The sequence below is a fragment of the Pelophylax lessonae genome, assembly GCF_965119305.1.
Source record: "Pelophylax lessonae genome assembly, chromosome: 2".
Lineage (NCBI taxonomy): Eukaryota > Metazoa > Chordata > Amphibia > Anura > Ranidae > Pelophylax > Pelophylax lessonae.
Window position 1 is genome coordinate 181,053,430 of NC_138769.1, and position 25,998 is coordinate 181,079,427.

General features: G+C 41.1%; 1 protein-coding gene and 1 pseudogene across 2 annotated transcripts in view; both read left to right on the top strand.

Annotated features, from left to right (window-relative positions):
* Nucleotides 1-5,416: 5,416 nt before the first annotated feature.
* The window catches only part of LOC309548012 (6-phosphogluconate dehydrogenase, decarboxylating-like), a 134,873-nt pseudogene continuing 114,291 nt past the window's right edge, over nt 5,417-25,998 (top strand). Inside the window, exon 1 of the transcript in view lies at nt 5,417-5,607. The product of the transcript in view is annotated as a 6-phosphogluconate dehydrogenase, decarboxylating-like (transcript). The remainder of the gene's footprint in view (nt 5,608-25,998) is intronic.
* The window catches only part of IL1RAPL1 (interleukin 1 receptor accessory protein like 1), a 1,835,933-nt gene continuing 1,826,713 nt past the window's right edge, over nt 16,779-25,998 (top strand). The window contains exon 1 of the mRNA XM_082248500.1: nt 16,779-17,741. The gene's annotated coding sequence lies outside the window, so the exon portion shown is untranslated. The remainder of the gene's footprint in view (nt 17,742-25,998) is intronic.

A 25,998-nucleotide genomic window follows, 5' to 3' on the forward strand; every position in this document is an offset into this window, starting at 1 on the left:
GTGAGCTGACCAGGTACGGAACCCTTTCAAATTTCAAGATTAATTTTAGCAAATCAGAGGCGATGGGTGTAGGGATTAAATTGTCCTTTCTACGTACCTTACAAAAGAATTTTAGCTTTCGATGGACAGACTCGGCCCTACGTTATCTTGGTACCTTTATTCCACCATGTTTATCTAAGGTCTATGAACTGAACTTCCCTCCTTTGATTGCGCAGACTCGCACCCTCTTGGACAAGTGGCAGATGGGTCTGCATTCGTGGTTCGGTAGATGCAACCTGATAAAGATGAGTATATTACCTAAACATATCTACTTGATCAGAGCTCTTCCGGTGCGGTTACCTGCCCGATATGCCCACTTGATCCACTCTCTCTTTGTCAAGTTTATCTGGGCGCAGAAAAGACCACGTCTATCACGAACACATTTGACCTTACCAAAAGCTTGCGGCGGGTTAGCCCTTCCGGACATACAGAAGTATATCCAGGCAGCCCACCTGAGTAGGGTGGTGGACTGGTGCCGACATCAAGCATCTAAATTATGGGTCACCATAGAACAGGCACAGGCGAATATTCCGCTTCAGGGAGCTCTCTGGTGCTACCCAGATTTACCATCACAAATGCGTCTTCACCCTCTTGTGGGTACCACGGTGCGAATAGGCCATCAAGCTATGATGCGGAATTTTTTATCTTCTTCGTGTTCTCCACTACTCCCTGTGATCGGGAACCCAAGGTTTTTGCCGGGCCTCTCGTCACCAGATTTGGTGAGGATGGGTATATCCGGATATGCTCGAGCCTTCCAGTTTTTGATATCGGACAGTTGGCCAACATTGTAGACACTGATGGCAGCGGAAGGTCACTTTCAACTTACTTTCTGGTCTGCTTTACAGCTGCACCATTTTCTACATACACTACCAAAACCTATGGATTTTGCACGTAGTCTGACCAAATTTGAAGAATACTGCCTGAAAGAAGGGGTACTACAACATACGCTTTCTTTATTGTACAGTTTACTAATAACCCCGTTGGATAGACTCTCTTTACGGTGTTTAATTAAATGGGCAGCTGACCTGAACCGCACTTTCACACCAAAGCAAATACAGAATATCATTTTTTTGTCCTTTAAAACATCTATCTGTACCAAAACTCAAGAGACCAATTTCAAGATATTAACCAGGTGGTATTATACACCTCATAAACTTCATAGATTTTCCCCGAACGTATCGGCAAACTGTTGGCGCTGCGGAGGGGTGGACGCAACAATATTTCATATTTTTTGGTCTTGCCCGAAACTTTCAAAATATTGGTCTGAGGTTAGAGCCATCGTGCAAAAATTTACGGATTTCCCTATTCAGGAAGATCCAGCCTTTTTCCTGTTTCATTTGTCAGATATTCCTAGACAACGTTACGAGAAATCGGTAGTGTGTCACTTAATTAACGCAGCAAGGGCATGTATTCCTGCGTTGTGGAAAAGGTCAAGCCCTCCTACAGTAAAAGACTGGCTACGGAGGGTAGAGATTATTAATAAAATGGAAGATCTGGTGCTGACATCACATGGTAAGCGGGAGTTGTATCATGAGACCTGGGAGCTCTGGAACAATTTTGTTTTGTCTGATGAGGGTGTGGCCCTGTTGCAGTAGTGAGTGGAGATGGTGGATGGTCCCCCAGACAAGAGACAAATTTTTTTTTTTTTTTTAACCAATCCTGTGTCACGTATTAAGAAAGGGTATTAATCCATGGATACGTTTGTGAGTTATGAGAAGAAGCATAGATGATATATATTTACTGTTTACGTTTACCAGGCGAGGTACGATGTTTTGATTGTGAATGTACTCATTATTTTTTTTTTTTTTCTTTTCCGTTGTATGTTCTTTTATGTAATTGTTGATTTGTTTTAAAATAAAAAATTATATTTGAAAAAAAAAAGAAATGTGCTCTAGACTGCGCACAAATTTTCTCGGCCAACAAAAAACAACTTCAGAAGTGATGTCATGTTCTGGTCTACTTTCCGTGTGTTTTTTCTTCTCTGAGCATGCCCAGTCTTGCTCATCTGATTTTTGTCTGCCGAAATCTGTACTGCCTGACGGAAAATCGGCCGTTATGTTGACGGCCAACAAAAATTTTATAGCCTGCACACCAGATTTTTTTCGGCCGAAAAGTCGGAGTCGGTTGTCGAAAGCATCATACTAACAGGCCGAAATTCGGCCGATCGGACGCTGGCCGAAAATTCACGGCCAACTATCGATGCGTGTGTACAAGGCATAAGTTTGCCAGTGTCATTCTAGTATGCTATAAACATTCAGAAAATATCTTAGCATTTAAATGTGGATCATCTGCATTTAATGAGTTTTGCTGCCTTAAGTGTACTTATTTTAGCATGTCTTTGCCTTTTCTTTCATGACTAGTGTTGATGTAAACTTTAACTTTTAGAACTTCTCGCTCATTGATCAAATAAAGCACACTCCTGATTGATGTTGTTTGTCACGTGACTGTTCTTTGAGCAGGTTAGCAGTCCTGTCCAGCTTACTTGCTCCAATTATCATAAATAGAAAAGGGATAGAGGCAAATCAGACAATGTATGGCCAATGGAATCATATTGTTCCAAATGCTGCAACAAATGTTTATATTTATGTACTACCTGAAATGGCAACATAACCCAATGCTTGATGTGTCTTAATTTTTTTCTTTGTTTGGTGTATTTTCTTCTATTTAAAGGACTTTTGTCAAGTGTCTGTGAGTGTCCACTGGTCTAGTACACACAGTGGGAGTGGGGGGTCTTGATGGTGCATTTTAGGGAAAATGTCTCATGTTGGAAACATCTGTGAACTACGGACCCCATTCAAAAAAAAAAAAAAAAAAGACTAAAAACAAATGAAATCTAATTATTTCAAAATAATTAATTTGAATTGATTATTTTGATTTTTGCTTTGAGGTCCATGGTTTAGGCCCCTTTCACACTTATGCGACGTGATTTTACCGCGCGATTTTGACGCGACTTTGCCGAGATTTTGAAAGCAATGGCTATGGCTATGGCTCAAAACGCAATCAAATCGTGGCAAAGTAGTGCAGGAACTACTTTGAAGTCGGTGTGACTTCAAAACGCACTGATATGAATGGGGCCCATTGAAAATAATGGAAAACGACTTGTCATGCGATTTTGCGTTCCAAAATCGCGGGACAAGTCGCACTAGTGTGAAAGGGGCCTTAATATAGAAACAGGCCATGAAAAAAAAGGGGCCTCAAACACCGTTTGGCTAAGTTCAGATCTCAGTGAGTGCAGGAAGGCCTGATAATTTAAGCCTTCCCGCACCCGCAGTAAACAAATGCACTGTTGTTTAGCAGATGTATGGGGGTGCAAATAAATCTAAGAACTGTGTGTTTTCCTTGCGCCCACATTTTTGGAAAAAGTGCAGGGACCTTTTATGCCATCTTCGGTAGGTACAGCAGTCCATTCAAATGAAAGGCCTGCTGTGCCCCCACAAAGGCAGCCACCGAAAAACCAGCATAGTGTGATCCTTAAAACACTCTATTTAAAAAGAAATATTTGAATTCAAGTTTTACAAAGGGAAAAAATTAGAACCCAACTTGTGTCTGTATAAAAAGGCTTAGAAACATGGCACGTATGTTTTTTAAAAAAAATAAAAATGGAGGGTGCTTTGAAAAAACAAAATATATATATTCAAAAGGAATAGCAAGAAAGAATAGCGGAGCCTTTATTGTGAAAAAAATTAAATATTGTCTATCCATAGAAATAAGTCATCAAAAAATAAAAACCCACAAAAAAAAAAAAAACATTAAAAAGCCGAGAACATAACACTGAACAACATACTGTATAATGCAACATCATAAATATGCATGGAATACTTTGCAAAATTTAAATCATGCCTATGAGAGAAATAGCAACACTATGCGGGACTTTTTTGCTGTAGTGGTGGTGAATGGTTGCAAAGGATTAGAATACCTGCAGGAATTGTATTGCTGCCTGTGCCTCCATTTGGGAAAATCACTTTGTCTACTGTATTTGTTCTGTTTACTGTTATCACCAAAAGTAAAACTCAAAGAAAATCCCAAATGTTGGGTTGTCACTAGAACAAGAATAGAGGAGAAATCTTTTAATCAAAGCACTAGTTCTGGTGACGATGGTGACAACCAATGATTACCTCTTCTCTCCTGTTTTGGCTTTGGAAAGGCAAAGAAAAGGGAATAAAAACTGGCAGGGATTATAACCCTGCTTTACTCAATCTAAAATGAAAAAAAAAAAAAATGTTTTTCCCTACAGTTCTATTTTAAATAAATCACAATGAGAACATATTATCCAAATGGCAAAGTATGCAGTGAAGTGAGAGAGATAACAGTTTTATCATTACTTTACAGCAGGATGAAGCTCATTTTTAGTCATATAATTGAAATCTATATATACATATAAAGCAGAAGACAAACTACTATAGTATGGCCAAAGGAAACATAAATAACTGCAGATCTTTGTATAGCATGGCTGTGGCTGTGCTATTTGAGGTTGGCATGAAATAGCGCGGCAAACGCCATATTGTCATGTATGCTCTTCTAACACAATATAGGGAGGTTGGCACGTGCACATTTTAGAAAATAACATGTTTTTCCTTTCTTTTTCGCTACCATTTGTTTTCTCCTGCAAGGTTTATTGGCGTTTATACTATCACCATGGCAATGCAAGTCAAGAGAGATTTTTTGTACTAAATCCAAACTAATAAGGTTCAGACCCATTGGGGACATTTATCACACCTAACAAAGATGCCAAGGTTTGGATTTTGGGCACAATTAATTTCTTTCTATTCTTCTCTATGCAATCAAACCAGATCATGGTGGATAAAAGAATACCGTAGAGCATACAAAAAACACAGAATAGATATGTGCAGCACATTTTCAGTAAATTAAAATTGCAATATTTCTATGATATAGGCTCTCCAAAATTAATTGAGTGTAGGGGAGGGTAAAATTCTAACAATTAAAGAAAAGAAAATGTTTATGGCCAAAGCTGGTCTCAGTAAGTTGTCTTAGTAGTTGATATATATTGATGGGTGCTCAACATCACTGAGACCCCGTTCACACTGGGGCGACCTGTCAGGCGAACTGGTTGCCTGACAGGTCGCCGTAGGTCGCCTGCCATAGAGAAGCTGTGGACCCGTTCTAATAGGAGCGACACAAGTCGCTCCGACTTAGAAAAAGGGTCCGGAGCTTCTTTGGGGCGACCTGGAGCGACCTGCATTGACTTCAATGTTATGAAGTCCGTGCCGCCCGCTCTGAGGTCGCGGTGCGTGCTGCGCACCGCGATCTGTGAGGACGCCCCGGTAAGTCGGATCGCCTCAGTGTGAACGGGGTCTAACAATAATGCATGCAGATGTAAGCCATTTTCACTTTGGCTACTTTAACAATAATACATAACATGCCAGAAAATTGTGCAGATACAGGCATTGCCCCTTTTGCATCATCCATTAAGAAACTGCTATGCATGCCCTCTGGCAGTGTGCATGACCTGTTGAGGGCCCTGGAACATGAACTCAAATACTTTGCACCACAAGTCGCTATCACCCACTTTGTACATTTGCATCAGAGGACATTGATGGCACTTGGCAGGTGAGGTATTGCTTTAACCACTTTAAGACCGGAAGGATTTGCCCCCTTCCTGACCAGGCACTATTTTGCGAATCGGCACTGTGTTACTTTAATGGACAATTGCGTGGTCCTTCTAACCCTGTACCCAAACAAAATTTATGCCCTTTTTTTCACAAATACAGCTTTGCTTTGGTGGTATTTGATCACCCGTGCGATTTTTATTTTTTGCGTTATAAACAAAAAAAGAGCGACAATTTTGAAAAAAAAAAAAACAATATTTTTCACATTCTGATATATATATATATATAACATCCCCCCAAAACATTAAAAAATCAAAATTTTTTAACATTTTAGGTCAATTTGTTTTCTGCTACATATTTTTGGTAAAAAAAATTGCAATAAGCGTATTTTGATTGGTTTGCACTAAATTTATTGCGTCTACTAACTACGGGAAAGATTTATGTCATTTTTATTGTTTTTTTTTTCTTTACCAGTAATGGCGGCAATCTGCAATTTTTTTGCGTAACTGTGACATTGAGGTGGACAGATCAGACCCCTAACTGACATTTTTGACACATTTGGGGGTACCAGTGACATTACTAAAGTAATCAGTGCTAAAACTATGCACTGTTACTGTAATAATGCCATTGGCAGGGAAGGGGTTAACCTTGTGGGTGATCAAGGGGTTAAATGTGAGCCTAGGGGAATGATTCTAACTGTGGGGGGGCATGGCTTCTGAAATGACCATAGAGACATGTGATCCTATATAGCAGGATCACACGATCTCTATAATCATCCCAGAGAGAAGAATGGTCAGCTGTGTTTACAACAGCCGACCGTCCTTCTTTCTCAGCGGGGAATGATTGCGGGTGTCAGGCGGCAATCGGAGCCGCCTGACACAGGCATCGGTTTCCCCACTGATGAGCGGGGGTGCACGCTCACCCCCTAGACTCCCGAGAGTGAGTGAAGTACATGTACGGCGATTCCCTCAGGAGCGGCTGCCTGCCGCAGTACATCTGCAGCGGGAGGTCGTAAAGTAGTTAAGGACACTTTGTGGAGCACCAGAAAGGTACTCATCCACCAGAGGGAGAGGATATCCATTAAGGACTGTACAGACTGGTCCACAGTCTGCTCAGAGAACATAACCTTATGGACTTCAATGAGAAAGAGGACATCCTTTCATTCACTTTTCCTTATGTATCTTTGCCCTTCAATAAACCATTGAGTTTCTAAAATGTTCCCCCTTTCCCTTATTCCTCCTTTGTGTTCTCCATCACACCTGCTACTTTTTGAAGCATGTTGTACAGTTGGTTTGTTGTTTAAGTGCAATGTAGCATGCACTGAGCACTGAGCAGGAGTTCATGTCAGACACTGCATGTCTGACATCGCGTCACTAGGTTTTTTTGGGGGTACTTTAGTGACCGCAAAATGCTCATTCACATTTATTTTGTATTTTGTCAAGTTAGGCTAAGCCATTTTAAACAGTTACCATGCTAATGTTTAAAAAATGGACGCCTGATTTAAAAGTGTGGGTCACCATAACATAGCATATATCGCCAGTCCTATACAGTTTGACAAAGGATGGAAAGTGCACTCAACCAGTGATGGTCCTGTTGGTAGCCAAATGTAAATGGATGTGTCCGTTTATGTCAGGATACCTCCAACCTGTCACATTTTGGTCAAAAATGGAAAAACAGAAAGGGATACAACCCTTTTCTTTTTTCTTTTTTTTTTTTTTAGGACCTGGACAGACTCAGAGGTAAACAGATGTAAACAAATGGACAAAAGTCCATATGGAGCTTCTGCTCATGTCCACCTGTAAAACGGATCGACAGACCTGATCGGAAAGCTCTACTCTCTTCAAATCTATTGGTGAGATCTTTGTGTGTCTGCACATTTGGAGTGTCCACAACAAATGTCTTCCCACCTCTATTGGATTGAATATTTATTTTATATTATGAAGAGCCTAACAAGAGATACTGGAATATGGAAAGGTGAGCAGGAACTCTGGGACAGGCTATACACAGTGCACATTTTTTTTCTGTAACCAAAAGTTGAACCATACCTCCTCCTGAACCATACCAGGCCACATGCCAAAGACTGGTGTATGCCTGGCAGGTGACGTCACAGGGCGCGGTGCCAATGGGTGATGAAGCCAGGTAACCCAACCCCTTACCTATATATGAAATGTCAGCGGGCAGCGTAATTGTTGATGGATTTACATCGGGGGGCACTATTTTTTTATTTTTTAATAAAGGACTTTTTAAAAACTTGTCCAAGGTTGTGGGGAAGAGACCCTTGTCCTTATCAACATGGGGACAAGGTGCTTTAGAGTGCCCCCCAATGTTAAAAGTATGTGGCCTGGTATTATTCAGTAGGAGGGGGCATTCACTTTCCCCCCTTTCCTGACTTGCCAGGCTGCATGCTCGGATAAGGTTCTGGTATGGATTTCTGGCACAGCCCCCCGTGCTCTAAAGCACCGCCCCCCCATGTTGAGGGTATGTGGCCTGGTATGTTTCAGGTGGGGGGGCGCTCGCTCATCCCCCCCTTTTATGACCTGCCAGGCTTCATGTCCAGATAAGGGTCTGGTATGGATTGGGGGGGGGGGGCACGCCGTTTTCTTCTTTATTTTTTTACCGGCACTTTTTTTCTTTACTGTTCAGCTGTCAACAGGGGAACCCATTGACAACTGATGACTCATTGGTTGTTAAGGACGCCATAGCCAGCTTCCCGGTCCTGCTTCCTAAAAACCAATTAACACTGCACCCTGATTGGGCAAAATTTTTCCCAATCAGGGTGCAGAATGCACTGTGCATTGCAGGGTCTTCGTTGGGGCAAACACCCTGCAAATTCCGTTGTTCGGCGAATGGCCTGAACAGGCAAATGTTCGGCCCAAACTCATGCTCGGCCCAAACCATTCACCCATCCCTACTGATCAAACGATCAACTTGGTACATTCAGCCTGCTCACTAACGGTTCAAATCCTGCTGAACCGGCCAAGATTTGAACCGTGTATGTCCCAATACAGTAAATCAGTAATTACAATGGAGAGAATTCCCCTTTGGGTTATACAACACATAAGGAACCAGTGGTCAACTCTGCCCATTAGACATCACTTATAACTAAAATATCACTTCTGGGTGGATTAGTGCTTTTATCTATGCGTTACATCCATTCAAGTGTTATACAAAGGCTGGAAAAAGTATGTCATTTAAACATGTTTTTTTCACACATTAACATTAATATTAACAAACTGATCTGTTTTGCAATGCTTATTATAAATTCTAATTAGAGGCATCTTACAGCTGTCGTCAGTCTTTATTGGTGATAAGCAAAGCCATACTGATCCCTGACACAATTAGTTTGATATGCAGCAGATTCGGAATATTTAACAAGAGAACAGAGGGGAGTGAAGATACAATGTTCCCACACAGTTCATAGACAGTTTGGAACAAAGAAGAGATCCCATAGCAACTGTACACTTTAAATTTGATGTAACAAGCGGGATCACGTGTACAGTAGAGTGATGTCAATACAGCCCAGTAATGCACAACCTGCTCCTGAATAGGTGATTGTAATAAGCTGACTAAGATAACTGCAGCAGTGTAGTGGCACACATAACTAAATGACGTTTAGTCTGCTGAAGCATTGTCTGTCATAAGCAATTGCTTGTTCTTATAATAAAATGTGCTTTTTTACCTTTTGAAACCTTGATTCATATCAGTGATGCTAATCTCCTGCATCCTCTTAGATGTTACTTTATGCCAACACACATGCACTCCAGCGATACGTGGGTGACATTTCTCAGGGCGGATTTTCCAATGGTGATAAGAGTAGACCCTGAATGCATAATGTGTGTTTTGTCTCTGTCAGATGTCTGTGTGAGAGAATAGCAACGTAGCAGAATAAATGGAAGAAAGGGACAGAGCATTGTTACTCTATACCATGAAGTGCCTGAACACGGTCCTTCAGGCAGTTACTTTTTAAAAATGGCAATACACTATACAATCTGATTGTACAATCTCTGTACAATCTTCTTGGGATTTACCAAAATGATATAATATGACAAAGCTATACAATCTATTTTATTAGTATCAAGGTATGCTCTTGTATTACTAAATTATGGTAGATCTAACAAATTTAAAGGAGAATGCATTTAAATTGCTTTTTGGATGGTCAACCTTAAAGCTCAACTCCAGGATGAAGAAAAAAAAATGAACATGTAGTGGGGTCCCCCACACTGAAAGAGTTAAATGCTCATGAACTCTAAGGGCCTAGTTTACACAGAAATGGACAGTTGTCGAACACTAGACTACAGCGGTTTAGTGGGCAGCGTCCGTCTCTTCCGGCTGCAGTGAGCCGGCACTAGGAGGCATCGTGTTGTACATTGCAGTGCATCAAACAGCTACTCTACCTGAGTATTGTTGTTGACCATGACCACGGCCTACCTGAGTATTGTTGTTGACTATGACCACAGTCTACCTGAGTATTGTTGTTGACTATGACCACAGTCTACCTGAGTATTGTTGTTGACTATGACCACAGCCTACCTGAGTATTGTTGTTGACCATGACCACGGTCTACCTGAGTATTGTTGTTGACCATGACCACAGTCTACCTGAGTATTGTTGTTGACTATGACCACAGCCTACCTGAGTATTGTTGTTGACCATGACCACGGTCTACCCGAGTATTGTTGTTGACTATGACCACAGTCTACCTGAGTATTGTTGTTGACTATGACCACGGCCTACCTGAGTATTGTTGTTGACCATGACCACGGTCTACCTGAGTATTGTTGTTGACTATGACCACGGCCTACCTGAGTATTGTTGTTGACCATGACCACGGTCTACCTGAGTATTGTTGTTGACTATGACCACGGTCTACCTGAGTATTGTTGTTGACTATGACCACGGCCTACCTGAGTAGTGTTGTTGACTATGACCACGGTCTACCCGAGTATTGTTGTTGACCATGACCACGGTCTACCCGAGTATTGTTGTTGACCATGACCACGGTCTACCTGAGTAGTGTTGTTGACTATGACCACGGTCTACCTGAGTATTGTTGTTGACTATGACCACGGTCTACCTGAGTATTGTTGTTGACCATGACCACGGTCTACCTGAGTATTGTTGTTGACTATGACCACGGTCTACCTGAGTATTGTTGTTGACTATGACCACGGCCTACCTGAGTATTGTTGTTGACTCTAAACATGGCCTACCTGAGTATTGTTGCTGACCATGTCCATCCTTTTATGACTACAGTGTACCCATCTTCTAATGACTACCTCCAGGAGGATAATGCACCATGTCACATAGCTCAAATCATCTCACCACTGGTTTATTGAACATGACAATTAGTTCACTGTACTCCAATGGCCTCCACAGTCACCACATCTCAATCCAATAGAGCACCTTTGGATGTGGTGGAACTGGAGATTTGCATCATGGATGTGCAGCCGACAAATCTGTAGCAACTGCATGATGCTATCACATCAATAAGGACCAAAATCTCTGAGGAATGTTTTCAACACCTTGTTGAATCTATGAGTGTCCTAATCTGGCTATACACTAGTAAATTCGATTTCTAAACAAAAATTTGTATGAATTTCCAAGTATATTTTACAGCTTGAAAAATGTTATTCCAGAGTACTTCAAAATTTTGTTTGCTTTTAACATTTGATTTTGCAATGAATGGACTTCACCACACCACCAAATTTGTTCATTAGTGAAAATTTTTCCTTCAAATTATCTTGCCACTGAGGTTGAAAACGAACATAATTTTACCACCACTAATGATTAGAAACCTTAACGACCGTTCTTAAAATTACAATTCAATTTTCCTTTGAAAAATCTCCTAGTGTATTCCCAGCTTTAAAGTGATTGTAAAGGAAATAAAAAAAGAAAAACAAAGCAAACAAACATCTCTCATACTTACCTGCTCTGTGCAAAGGAAATTCATAGAGAGGCCCCGAACTTCCTTTTCTCGAGTCCCCTCTCTAACGCCGCTATTGTCTCCTCCTCTCTGTCCAGTGCCCCCAGGGGAGGCCGCTTTCTATGGGGGCACTCGTGCGTGCTTGCTCTCGAACCCTGCTGCTGCATCCATTGGCCCCAGCTCCCTCATCACTGGCTTTGATTGACAGCAGTGGAAGCCAATAGCTCCCGGTGTCCCAGCAAAGCTAGTGAGGCACAGACGTGAGGGGAGAGAAGAGCTGCAGATGTGCACAGCACTGGACTGTATTAGGGGTTGGGTAGTTATGAGGGGGGGGGAGATTTGATGCCTAAACATTTTTGACCTTGATTCATGGAATGCATTGAGGTAAAACCTGTTTAGGCTTTAGAACCACTTTAAGGTGGCTATAGAAGGTATAGCTTGAAATGTATCTGGTTTGGCAGGGACTGGCTGAATTTTGATCCCTGTGTGGCCATCCTCATTGCACAGAGGTCGATTGGTAGGTCAACTATGGATGAGCTGGAAACATTTTGTTGATCAAAGAGAGCCGCACTATCAATTCTGAAAATGTCCTGATGTGGGGCAGTGCTGCCAACCATCAGTATTTTTACTGGCAGCCAGAAAAAACTGGTACTTTTCTTCTGCCAGTAAATACCAGTTACAGGAAAAGGTTGGCAGCAAAAAATATATTTGTGATGCTCGGCTTGGAACTATGCATGTACAGTTCTGGTTCGGAGCTGGCCAAAGCCATGCAAGTGCCTGTTACAGTGTGTTTGGGTGACAGGAGGAGGGGGGCGTGGCCTGGTGGAGGCAGTTCCTGAGTGTGTCATGTGATGTCATAGTGCAAGGGAGCAGAGCAGGCGGTGCCAGCGGAGCCTGGTGTAGGGGTCTGCAGGATGGGAGCAAGGCAAGCTGGGTGCGAGACTGTCAGTGCTGTTTGGACTGGATTGGACTGAAGGGACCACCTAGCCTGGAGAGAGACTGTCACTGTGTCTGAGAAGGGGACGTGTCGTGTGGTGTCGTGTCGGTGAGGTGTCATCCTCATCTATGCTGCTGTACACTGCTGGAGTCAATTTCCTGCGTGTGTGACACCCATTCTAATTTCTTGCCCTCCTGAGTCCTGTCCCTGAGCTAAATACTTACTTATTATATCGAAAATAAAACAAGAAATATGTTTTTTGACTTAATATCTACCTTTAAATCACATTGCTAATTGCATATTGTACTTATTTGTAGACTAAATACCAACATTTTGCACTTAAAACTGTAATTTTGTAAATTTTGGAAATGCCAGTAAAAACTTGGCTGTGCCAGTAAATTTTGGGTGTTGTGTCAGTAAATTTCAAACTGGTAGGATGGGGGAGGGGTGGGATTCTTTTATCTGCCCTTTTTGCTTGGATTAATGAACGGGCCCCTTTATTATTATTATTTTTTTATATATTCAGTCCACTTTAAAGCTTTAGAGCACATTCACACGGGCAGAAAAAAAACAGTGGGGTTTATTTACTAAAGTTGGAGAGTGCAAAATCTGGCTCACTTCTGCATGAAAACCAATCAGGTTCTTACCTTGGCTTGTTCAATTAGGCTGCAAATTTAATGTGTGGATGCAAATAAATTAAGTGCGTACATGCCTAAATGTGTAGCCATCATTTGAATACAATAAGCATTATACACATCTAAACACTCTACACATCTAATGGCAAGTACTTTGGAAGCGTGTTTTCTGCAGGATCTTCTGCCAACTCTGCCAGCAAAAGCCTGCGTTTATACAGAAAAGTGCATATACCCACATAAATGGACCTTGCAGATTTAAGCATTTGTAAAAGACTTTTGATATTACCCTCTTGCCGACCGCCCGCCGCAGTTTTACTGGAGCAGGCTGGCTTGGCTGCACGATTCGACGTAGGGGTACACCAGTTCATGGGAGTGGTGCTGGGGGGCGAGCGGGGATGCCGATCCATGGGACCTGCAGCCTTTTCCCACTGAGAGAGAAGGACGGTCAGTTGTTGTAAACACAGCTGACCGTTGTTCTCTCTGAAATGATCACAGAGCGCCTGTGATCCTTCAATATAGGATCACAGATCTCTATGATCATTTCACAAGTCCCTCCCCCCACAGTTAGAAAACACTCCCCTAGGCTCACAATTAACCCTCTGATCACCCCTAGGTTAACCCCTTCCCTGCCAGTGTCATTATTACAGTAACAGTGCATATTTTTAGCACTGATTACTGTAGTAATGTCACTGGTCCCCCCAAAAGTGTCAAAAATGTCAAGTAGGGGTCCGATCTGTCCACCGCAATGTCACAGTCCTGCTAAAAAATCGCAATTTACCACCATTACTATTAAAAAAAAAAAAAAATAAAAATAAATAAATGACATAAATCATTCCCCTAGTTTGTAGACGCAATAACTTTTGCGCAAACCAATCAAAATATGCTTATTGCAATTTTTTTTACCAAAAATATGTAGCAAACATAGAATGAAAAATTTAGATTTTAATTTTTTTTTTTTGGGGAGGGAATGTTATATAGCAGAATGTAAAAAATATTGTTTTTTTTTGTTTTGTTTTTTCAGAATTGTGGCTCCTTTTTTGTTTATAGCACAAAAAATAAAAATTGCAGAGGTGATAAAATACCACCAAAAGAAAGCTCTATTTGTGGGAAAAAAAGGACATCAATTATATTTCAGTACAGTGTCGCAGGACCACGCAATTTTCTGTTAACCACTTTAAGACCAGAAGGATTTGCCCCCTTAATGAACAGGCCCTATTTTGAAATTTGGCACTGCGTATCTTTAATGGACAATTGCGCGGTCGTGCGACGCTGTACCCAAATAAAATTGATGTCCTTTTTCCCCCCAAATAGAGCTTTCTTTTGGTGGTATTTGATCACCTGTGCGATTTCTATTTTTTACGCTATAAACAAAAAAAGAGTGACAATTCTGAAAAAAAAAAAAAAAACTATATTTTTCACATTCTGCTATATGACATTCCCCCAAAAAAAATTAAAAAATCAAAATTTTTTAACATTTTAGGCCAATTTATTTTTTGCTACATATTTTTGGTAAAAAAAATCACAATAAGCGTATTCTGATTGGTTTGCACAAAAGTTATTGCGTCTACTAACTACGGTAAATATTTATGTCATTTTTTTTTACTAGTAATGGCGGCAATCTGCGATTTTTTTGTGGGACTGCGACATTTCGGCAGACAGATCGGGCCCCTAACTGACATTTTTTACACTTTTGGGGGGACCAGTGACATTGCTACACTAATCAGTGCTAAAAATATGCACTGTTACTGGAATAATGACACTGGCAGGGAAGGAGTTAACCCTATGGGTGATTAATGGGTTAAATGTGAGCCTAGGGGAATGATTCTAACTGTGGGCGGGGGTAGCATGGCTTGTGAAATGACCATAGAGACATGTGATCCTATATAGAAGAATCACATGAGCTCTGTGATCATTTCAGGGAGAAGAGCGGTCAGCTGTGTTTACAACAGCCGACCGTTTTCTCTCTCAACGGCGAGCGATCGAGGGTGTCAGGCGGCAATCAGAGCCGCCTGAACCGTTCATCGGCTTCAATGCTGCCAAGTGGGCCCCATAGCTTCCAGCGCGTGACAGACGTAGACATACGTTGGTTTGTGCAGGAGAGCCACCCTGTGCAGTAAATAGGCGGCGGGAGGTCGGGAAGTGGTCAAAGTAACGCAGTGCCGAATCGCAAAACATGGCCTGATCATTATGGGGGCAAATGCTTCCGGTCCAGAACTGGTTAAAGGATAGGTTCACCTTTGGAACATTTTAAGGTTCCACCCATATTTAGGGTGAAACCTTTAACATGTTTCAGCTCCTGCCGACCGCCGCACGACTATTTACTGTGGTGGTCAGCCCCTCAAAGGCAAAGGGCTACGTCGCTAGCCTGTGAGGCTCTAGGGAGCGAGCGCGCGCCGCCGAAGGCAGGCTCCCGCTCCCGCTCGGTCACGGACCCCCCCGCGCGTTTGACCGGCGGACCCGATGTCCGCCGGGCACTCGCGATCATCTGTTACACCGGGAGAAAGGCAGGTGGCTAATGTAAACAAAGCCGCCTGTCATTCTTCCCTGTGTAAGAATGGAGATCAGACGGTTCTACTATGCAGGACCGTTGATCTCTATTCTTACACATCAAGCCACATCCAATCACAGTTAGAATCACGCCCCTAGGGACACACTTAACCCCTTGCTCTCAAAAAAAAAAGTTAACCCCTTCACTGCCAGTGTCATTTTTACAGTAACAGTGCATATGTATAGCACTGATTACTGTAGTAATGTCACTGATAACCCCAAAAGTGTCAAAAATTTCAGTAAAGGGTCTGATCTGTCCGCCGCAATGTCGCAGTCCCGCAAAAAAAATCGCAGATCGCCGCCATTACTCGTTAAAAAAAAAAACAACAAAAATGACAAAAATCATTCCCTCAGTTAGTAAACGCAATAACTTTTGCGCAAACCAATCAAAATACGCTTTTTGCAATTTTTTTTTACCAAACATATGTAGCATAAAACAAATTGGCCTAAAATGTTAAAAAATTTTGATTTTTAAATTTTTTTGGGGGAATTTCATATAAAAAAATGTGAAAAATATTGTTATTTTTGCAAAATTGACGCTCTTTTTTTGTTTATAGCGCATGATCAAAAAATCGCACAGGTGATCAAATACCACCAAAAGAAAGCTCTGTTTGTGGGAAAAAAAGGATGTCAAATTTGTTTAGGTACAGCGTCGCACGACCGCGCAATTGTCGGTTAAAGTCACGCAGTACCGAATCGCAAAATAGGCATTGGTCAGGAAGGGGGTAAAATCTTCCGGGGCTTACGTGGTTAAAATGACAACCTGGTACTAGCAACAGTGCAATACTGTGCAAGCTCCTGTTTTTTTTAAAAAAAAATAATAATAAATGCACATTTTTTTTTTTTTTTTTTACCAGCACAAAAATGATTTTCTATGTAAAGGTGAACTTAGACTTTAAATGAGCATGTTATATCTTATATGAGATTTTAGTGATCGTGTTTTCAAAGACTTTAATGCACTTGCTATGACGGAGAGTAGCAGCAGCTAATCTATGGCACTTTTCTTCATTCCATCTAAGGCTTTCCTGTTTTAATTCTGCCTTCTAAACCAGGAGGGAGGATTGGCTAGTGCTGAAATATCCATTGGGTGGCAGTAACGGTATCTTTTTTATGACTTGCAGTTGCAGCAGGCTCCGAGAGTGCATTCAATCAAATGAGGAGATCTTATTGAAACACTGGATTCATTTATGTATTGCAGTTTCTCCCCCCTTTTTTTTTTTTTTTTTTTTCTGTCTATCTCTGTCTCTCTATTACCTCCCTCTTTGCCTTCCTCTCTGGTCCCTTGTTTTCTGGATGCTGGCTGTTAATCAAGTTTCCTTGTGTGGCTGTGCTTCTTGTCCTCTGTATTGGAGATTAGCATCATCCGGGAGCGAACACAACTGATCTGAATCCTTTCCTTTTCTCTTTTACCACCTTCTTCTTCTTCTTCATTTGGAAGTGCTAGGACCCAGGAGACGTCCATTCAAACAGCAGGAGTTCTTTCACATAGCAGTACAGCTCGAAGGAAAACCCCATTGGATCTGTTATTACAGGATACTTGTGAAATATACATACACTGCTTCTTCTTCTTCTTCTTTTTTTTCCTCTGGCTGCATCTTGAATATGGAGAGATCTTATATGTATAGTAGGGCTTTGCTCTGAAAAGCTACAGATGCAGTAAGGATTTTTCCTGTCTCACTCTCCCTGTTGATAACAGACTTCTGTTGCTCTCTCTTCTTTATGTCCTATTTTTTTTTATAATAACACTTTATTTTATTTTTTCGATGCTTTTAATGCACACCTGGATTGGATCGTCTACGATAAACCTAACTGGGTACTTTGACAGCTGGAAGAAGGCTGCAGGTCTTACGTCCTCCGTCTAGATGGAATTATCCTATATGGTGGTGAACTTGGCACTTGTGAATGGGGATCCTTTTACTGATTGCTAGCAGAAGCAGCAGCAAGCAGCAGAAATCCACCTATTTCTAGCCCCATATCCAAGGAATAAAAAAAAAAAAAAAAAAAGGTTGGATCTGCTGAGTAAGCATTGTGATGACCAACTATCACCTTGCTGACTGATCCCAACAACGGAATATTTTGGAAGAACGTTCTGGGTAAGATTCTTCTCTGTCTCTAAAAAAAAAAAAAAAAAAAAGCATGCAGTGGGCTAACTATTGAAACTTGGGTGCCTGTGATGGAAAGGGGACTCCCTCATTGCTGCAGTCTTAAATATGCCAGAGCAGATTGGAAAATGGACAACTGCAGATAACATTTGATCGTGTCTTATGTGATCAGGGCACACTGCTTTATACTATCACTATTATACATCATATTGCCTTTGGATTATACAGCATGCCTATGTGTATCTGGGCTTTTTTGCAATCTATTTGGAAGGCAAGGGTTAATAGAGAGTGCCTATGGAAAGCAGATATGCGACAGACTGATTTAGTCTAATATGCCTTTATAGCAGAGAATATGCATGTAGGTATATATATTTAACTGTGATCATTAGTATCTGGTGCATTGATCACAGAAGCTGCAGCAACCTGCATGGATATTTATATACCTATTCCAGCACTTCTCGTGTGCCATTTTTTTCCTATTCAGCAGGAGGTTAAATGGCATTAAGTGTATTGGTATGGATTGCTATGCAATTATTTCTGCAGATTCTGCAGGAGGATTATATAGCTGCAAGCTGTTGGGAGGAAAAAAGAACAGCACAAAGACTGGCTGGCATAATCGGTTCCAGGCTCAATCTCTGATCCATCAGAACCACTACAGCAGTGCTGTCAACTAGCAAAACATAGATCCCATCAAAAGCTCCTTAATACTCTATGCAGACAATAGTAATGGTGGTGGAAAACTAGGCTAGAGTCCACATGTAGTGCTGTAACATTAGCAGAGTATGTGTTCAGTTTCTGTCTTATAGGGAAAATAAAAGTTTAGGCTATACAGAAAAATAATAGTAAAATCAGATCAATACTACAATGTATAATATTACATCTGGAGGGACCATGATTAGGCTGCACTGCAATGGTAAAGTTCTGTGTGGACGAGACAGGATCTCCTCTAACAACTCTGCTCCTTGTTGCATCATGCTTTGCAATTCTCAAAAGGGTGAAAGGTGCATTGTTATAAGACAAGGGTCTCCCTTCTCCTAGAACACAGCAATTGTGACTGCACCTAATGATGGAGGATAGAAATGACTTCTTTTAAAGTTGAATGCCAAAAGACTAAAGATCAATTGACAGAGGGAGTGGGAGGAATGAGGAAGAAAAGGATTTCTAGTTGAGATTGTGCTGCAATTCTTAATTTGTCTGCCATACGTTTAGTACCTGTTTTCTTTCCGTATACCATTTTCGAGGGGTCATAGGATAGCTAATAAAAGCATGAAGGTTTGTGCATCACCTTATCCACGACTTGTAAACTCCAGAAGATAGCAAGTGTAACAATTAACAAAGGTCCCATTGACTAGATCAGCCCACAGACTTTGTCAAGGTCAACGTTGAGGCTAGGGTTTTCATAGAATGTTTGCAAACAATAAAGTTGGGGCAAGGGAGGTACTGAAAGTGGTCTTGAATAGGAACAACTGTATAGAACAAGAACACAAGTTTTCTTGTGTGTTTCTCCATTCACTATGAAATGGAGATTCTGGACAGGACACATGCTCATGCCTGTCCAGGCAAAGTCTGCCAACTTTAGTAGACCTTTTAAGCCCCCCGTTCACACGCATCGAAAATTGGCAGGGAATTTTCGTCCAACGTCCGATCTGTCGATTTTCGGCTTGTTAGTATGATGCTTCAGACAACCGACTCCGACTTTTCGGCCGAAAAAAATCTGGTGTGCAGACTATAAAATTTTTGTCTGCCGTCAAAACACGGACGATTTTCGTGCAGTCAGTACAGATTTCGACAAGGAAAAATCTTATGAGCAAGTCTGGGCATGCTCAGAGAAGAAAGAACACAAAGAAAGCAAACCAACACATCACTTCTGAGATTTTTGTTGGGCGAGAAAATTTGTGTGCAGTCTAGGCACATTCCAACCAACAAAACACCACTCTGGACAAAAGACGGACGATCGGTCGGCCGATAATCGTTGCGTGTGTACGGGGCTTTAGATTTTCTGGTTGCAGACCAAGACATAGTAAATCACAATCAGCACACGTCATTGGAAAAAAAAAAAAGAATCCTAATGGGCCATACACACTATAAGATTTTCTGAAGACTTTTTCCTTTAGATTTACCAAAACCATATAATATGAGGTCAAACCTAAACACTTTCAATTTGTATGCAATCTGGCAGGCCCCTTCACTACATAGAAATGGTAAATCTGAAGGAAATCTACCAACAAAAGTTGGATAGTGTGTATCCAGCTTAAGCAATTTGATTAATCCTATAAATTTAGGGCAGGTTGAAATTTTCTTAAGTTTTTAAGATGTAAAGGGGGAAAAAAAAGCCTTTTCCATTTTTCATATTGATGTGATAGAATTTGATCCTCTATAGCTTAAAATGGCTGCAAGCTGTGAATGGTAATGACAAGGCATGTACTTTTAATGTAATCTGTATTAACACCTTTCTTGCTCTATTTCCAAGCTCACATTTTCAAGCTTAATTCATGTTAATTAAGAGATGCTTATTTTTGCATGGCAATGTATGAAAATCGTAAGAACTTCTTGAATGTTATGGGCTGCCCATAGCGTAGGCTACTGGTCCATTTAGATGTAGCTGGCACATGGAGGAAGAGCAGATGTCAGGTGCTACAATACCTTGAAGAATTATGTTCGTGTTTGAAAGATGGATGCCTCGTAAGAGCTCTTTGTCTGATATTCCATGTTAAATGTGATAATGAAAGATACTATCTTTACCCAAGCATGATTAATGACATGTCTAAAATAGGAAAGGAACAACCAGAGTCTAAGTTCGCCAGATTGAAGTATGCGAGAGGCGATTGAATTCGGCATGGGAAATGTAGATATGTGAAGTTATTGTAGGAAACATAAAAAGATCATGGCACTGCTAACCTGCGTTATAGGCACATTTCAAAGCAATGGTAGTTGGTTTCAGAAATGAGAGCAGTGTTTTTTCTGAAGGCTTTTGAAGGTTAGGCTTTTACTGCTGGGTCTCGCCACTGGTTATCATTCAAATGAGTGCACTGGCATGCTGCAGATGGAGCAGACCTTATTGTAGAACAAGGCTTACTTGGACTACCAATAAAATGGTCAGGATTAAACCTTGTTTGGTTGATGTAAACAGTAGCAGCTTTTACAGTCTGGGGAATGTGGTATGCAAATCAGAACATGTGCAGTACCCTAGATTCCATATTACAGATTATGTGTACAGTATGTAGCATACATTGCTTTCATCTTCATATATATTATTTATATCTATAGATCGTTCAGCTCAAGTCTTATATTTTCGTCAAACTGCAAATACCTGCAATGTGTTGCTTGCGCTCTTTAAATGTATGATGCTTGCTTCTTGTTCCCCATCCTTCAGGCATCAGAATGGGACTGTAGCTGCAGTACTGTAGTTATTGCCTTCAGTGTGAAGCATGCTTTATTACACTTCTTTTTCACCTTACAGAGGTTTTTGCTTTTTTCTTTATTTTTTTTTTTATGCGCTTCCTAAACCACTATGTTCCTTTGGTCCTTCAGGGGTAAGAGAATCCTTGAGCTCACCAAGGAAAGATAAAACAATTGGTAGAATGCTATATCGAAAAATACAAGAATGTGTTTTCCACATATACTGTATATGGATTGTATTAATAATGGTATGCAGTTTCCAGACTTATATTCCAGAGCGCAGGGTGGCATTTCCATTGTTATTTTCAGTTATCGCATAGCAAACGTTTCCTGGAATCATTTATAATTATATCTGCACTGACAGCCTATAAGGCTATTTCTCATTGTTGTGGGTAAAAATGTAATTGGATTCTTGAGGCTTGTTATACAATGCTGCTTGTTAACCCTTCCAGATATAGAAAAAAAAAATCTATGTTCTTTTATTTAAAGATGTCCTTGTAAGTGTATCACATTTAAAGCTGAACTTCAGGCAAACTGTAAAAACACAGATGAATTTCGTACTTGGGAGCTGTTTTAGCTGCCAAAGGATTTGTATTTCTGTCCATCCAGTTCTGAGATTTACACAGACCTGCAACCAAGATCAGCCTTGCCAGGAAGGACAAGAAACAGTTTCTCTGCTAAAGTTAAAGTGTCAGTGACCCCCCCCCCCAAAAAAAAAAAAGAAAAAAGAAAAAAAAGAAAAATAGGCTCTATAATAAATGTGTAAAATACCCACTGCACCTTCCAATGCTCTTGTTGGTTGGTAGTGGTAATGATCTGCAGGATTATCTACGATGTGCAGTGTTGCCACTGCTTGTGGTCATGTTTCGGATGTTAACAGATTAGGCTGGCCATATATGGATCAAAATTTGGTCGTTAAAGAGGAAGTAAACCCTCCTCTGACACTTTTACCTATAGGTAAGCCCATGATAAGGCTTACCTATAGGTAGTGTAAATATCTCCTAAACATGTACCGTTTAGGAGATATTTACCTTACATGCAGCCAGTGACGTCACTGGCACATGCGCTCTGAAGGAACGGCCGCTGGTGCCGTTCCTTCAGAGCCCCGTGCCGTGACTGTCGGCTCACGCGCGCGTGGGCGGGAGTGACGTCACCGCGGCTCTGGCCAATCAGATGGCCGGATGCCGCGATCCCGGAAGACGGGCGACTGGACATGTCGCCCATCATACAGGTAAGCGGGCAGCATGGCGGGGGCTCGTTCTAAGGTAAGTATTTCATAATGAGCTAGTATGCGATGCATACTAGCTCATTATGTGTTTCTCTTACAGGTTGCAAAAAAAAAAAAAAAGTTGTATGGGTTTATAACCTCTTTAAAGCAGATACCTGGTGAATTTTTTTCCATCTATTGGCAGGCTGATTGTGCAAAAGTTGATCTCTCAATCGACATCTGTACAACCAACCTGACTGTTTTTTTTTTTTTTTGCCTGATCAGTGCTGCCAGCTAACACAATAGCGCTGCACAAGTGATTCTTTCATCCACATCGAAAGTATGGATAGGGGAATAGGCACATTAGTTGGAAAAAAATATATATAGTGTATGGCCTGCCTTACTCTGCTCTCTAAGGCTCCGTTCACATGTAGGCATTTGGGGCGTTTTGGGGGCGTTTTTCTGCTCTAGGATCAGCTCTCAAAATGCCCAACAAGACAAATCCTATTCATTTCAATGGCCCCTGTTCACATCTGAGCGTTTTGACGCCGTGAGCAAAACGCCCAACGCTCAGAAAAGTACATGAGCTTCTTTTTGGGCAGGCGTTTTCCATTGGTCTCTATTCAATCTAAAAACGCCTGCACAGAAAACGCCTGTAAAACACCTGCAAAAACGCCCATAAAAACGCCTGAAAAAAAACGCCCATAAAAACGCCTGTAATAGCAACGCCAAGATGTGAACGTAGCCTAATGGCCAGGTTGGTGGGTGGGACCAGCCTGCTTGTTGTGAATTTTAATGGCAGGAGTAGCCACTGCCAATCAAACAGTCTTATCTGCACTCTCAGGCAATACTACGGTTGGCATAGGAAGCTGGGAGTCTAATGGGACTGGTAAGAGTGTTTAATTATTGGTGTCTCCTTCTGTCCTATAGACCCACCTGTATCACTGGGATTTAAAGTGGCTTTTGAGCATCTTCTGCATTCTCTGCTTCTACCACTCCAAACAGTGGGGAGAATAGGTGACCTAGTGGTCATGTGACTATAGCTAAAAGCCTCATAGAAGGCATAGTATTTTATGGATGGAAGCTTAGGGTAACATCCTTAGTGATCGTGTGTAATCATTACAGGCTTTGTATTTAAAAATACTTTAAAGTATAACTAATGGCAAAACATTTTTTCATTTAGTGTTGGATAAGTTGGATAAGGATTACAACACCTGTCAGGTTTTCATTGTTGTCTGTGCCCTGTAAGGGAGATGAAAGTGAAAGAAAATCACAGTTTTTAGGTTGTCACCAGAACAGGAGTAGAAGAGAAATCTTCCAATGGGGACACTAGATCTGGAGACCCTGGTGACAAAACCAGGGATCCCTTCACTTTGGAGAGATTTTGTCTCACTTCCTGTTTTGGCTATGGGACAAAATGGGAAGGGAAATCTCCCTAGTAGAACACATATGGCAGAAAAAGTTTTTTCTTTAGTACTTTAGGTAACATATACAGGTCTTTTACCTATGAATGGAATGCATGGAGAAGCTGCGCACAGAAAAGCTCATCTCTCTGTCGCTCTGTTCACTCCTACTATCAACATTGTACTGCAGCACAACATCCTTGTACTGCTGTACAGTAGACGGCAAGAGGCTGATCCTAAGTCATATTCAGGTACTTACACTGCATAAAAAACTTGTTTAATAATATATTAGATAAGGTTCAAATAGCTGCATACATAATCATGCACGTTCCTGACCCACACAGAAACATGCTGCTCTTTGGCAGACGCACTGGGATGCCAGTAATTATTGTTTCACAAAGGTGATTCATTCTTACTGGCACTCCAATGAATCGGCATGCACACACTTTTTTTTGAGCATGAAACAGCACCAAGCGGTTCTATGTGACACATATTAAAAAAAGGGTCATGGGCTTCTTTTTCCATGTTTCTTGTAGGTACAGTAGCCCATTCAAATAGATGACCTGCTGTGCCAGAGACATGCGCGCTCAAATGCACCTGCTAAGAAGTTACAAAACTAATTTATTCTGTGCATTTTAGATCTGCTTAAAGTTCAGCTTTAAAGCATGTTCCTCATATTTTATACATTTATCATATTGGGAGGAAGGAAGATGGAACTGACTGCATTAAGAAAATAGTATATATTGCATATTTTGATCTGCAATACATAGGCTCCTTAAGGATTTGCTGTAACCAATGAGTGAGAATTATTCACATACTCAAGTAGTATAGCTACAACTGTATGCAGTTACTGAATGTTTTATAGACAATATGCCAATGACAAAAATTGTACAATTATACAAAGAATTCAATACCACCTTATTGTGAACTCCAATTACAACATAATTTATTCTATTTCCCTGGCATAAAACATGACATTTTATATAATGCAAATTGATTTGAATAATCCATACACTGGGAACGATTTTACTCACCCAGGTTTCCACATTCATATGCAAAGTTTTTGGTATTAGGTGGAATGTTGATATTGGCTTCTGGATTTTATGGGTCCTTTTAGATCATAGGCTTCCCCCATAGTTTAATGTAGTGCTGACTCGTACAAGATTGTTTTAATATTTGAGTAATCTTGAAGGACAACTGTACCTTTATTTTAAAAATCCATATTTTAATGTGCCTAGCACACTTATTAAATCAGCAATTTAAATGCTATACTTTTATCCACATCAATTAGGAATTTGCTATGGTCTACCTAACTTAGAGGAACTCTGTTCATGACACCTCCAGCTATGAAACATATGGGAGCTGCTCCTGGCATCTTTGCTTGGTCATGTTCCAGGTTTAGAATCCTTGGCCACCTTGATTGGCTGTGTCAGGATGACATAACTCCCACACATACATCTTGGCGGATGGTGAAATTGTGCACGCTGCTGCATATTCTAGTTGGCTAACAGGAGAACTGGATGAAAAGAGGGGGAGTCAGTGAAATGGAGTTTCCTCAGGTGTATTGAATTCTGTGAATTGTAGAGCACAGACTAGTACTTTCCATGTACTCATCCCTCAACAGGAGCCTGGATGGTCATTTAGTTATGATGTATGCAGCCAGCATTGCGGTTGATTTTAGCAATGGAGTTAGAATTTTGTAATAGTTTGGCACACTATGGCAACATCTTAATTTATGTAAAAAAATAAGTAAAGCAGGCATGTCCAACCTGCGGCCCGAAACCGCAGGCAAAGCGGCCCACTGCCCCCTTCCCCCTGACAATTTTTTTTTTTTTTGCTGGGGAGGAAGGAAGTTGAGTTGGGGGAATGGCCACAGAGGCTGCTTTGGAGGGCATCATCCACTAGTTGTGTTAAATTACTGCTGGGGGGGGGGCAGCATGGGAAGGGCACAGTGGCGTTTTATTACTTATATACCTTAGCTATAGTATATATGTTATATGCGGCCCGAGAAAATTTCTCTACACTCAATGTGGCCCAGAGAAGCCAAAAGGTTGGACACCCATGAAGTAAAGCATTGTTAGTGCTGATTTAAAGCTAAAACCTGGTATGCAAGAACATGTGTTCCATAAGTGTCATTAGAAATGTACCTAAGAAAGCTGTTTATTTTTCTGCAATATGACTTCACCAGTCAGCAGATAAATACCTTTGAAAAACCTGTGTCTTCATTGCTCTATTGATG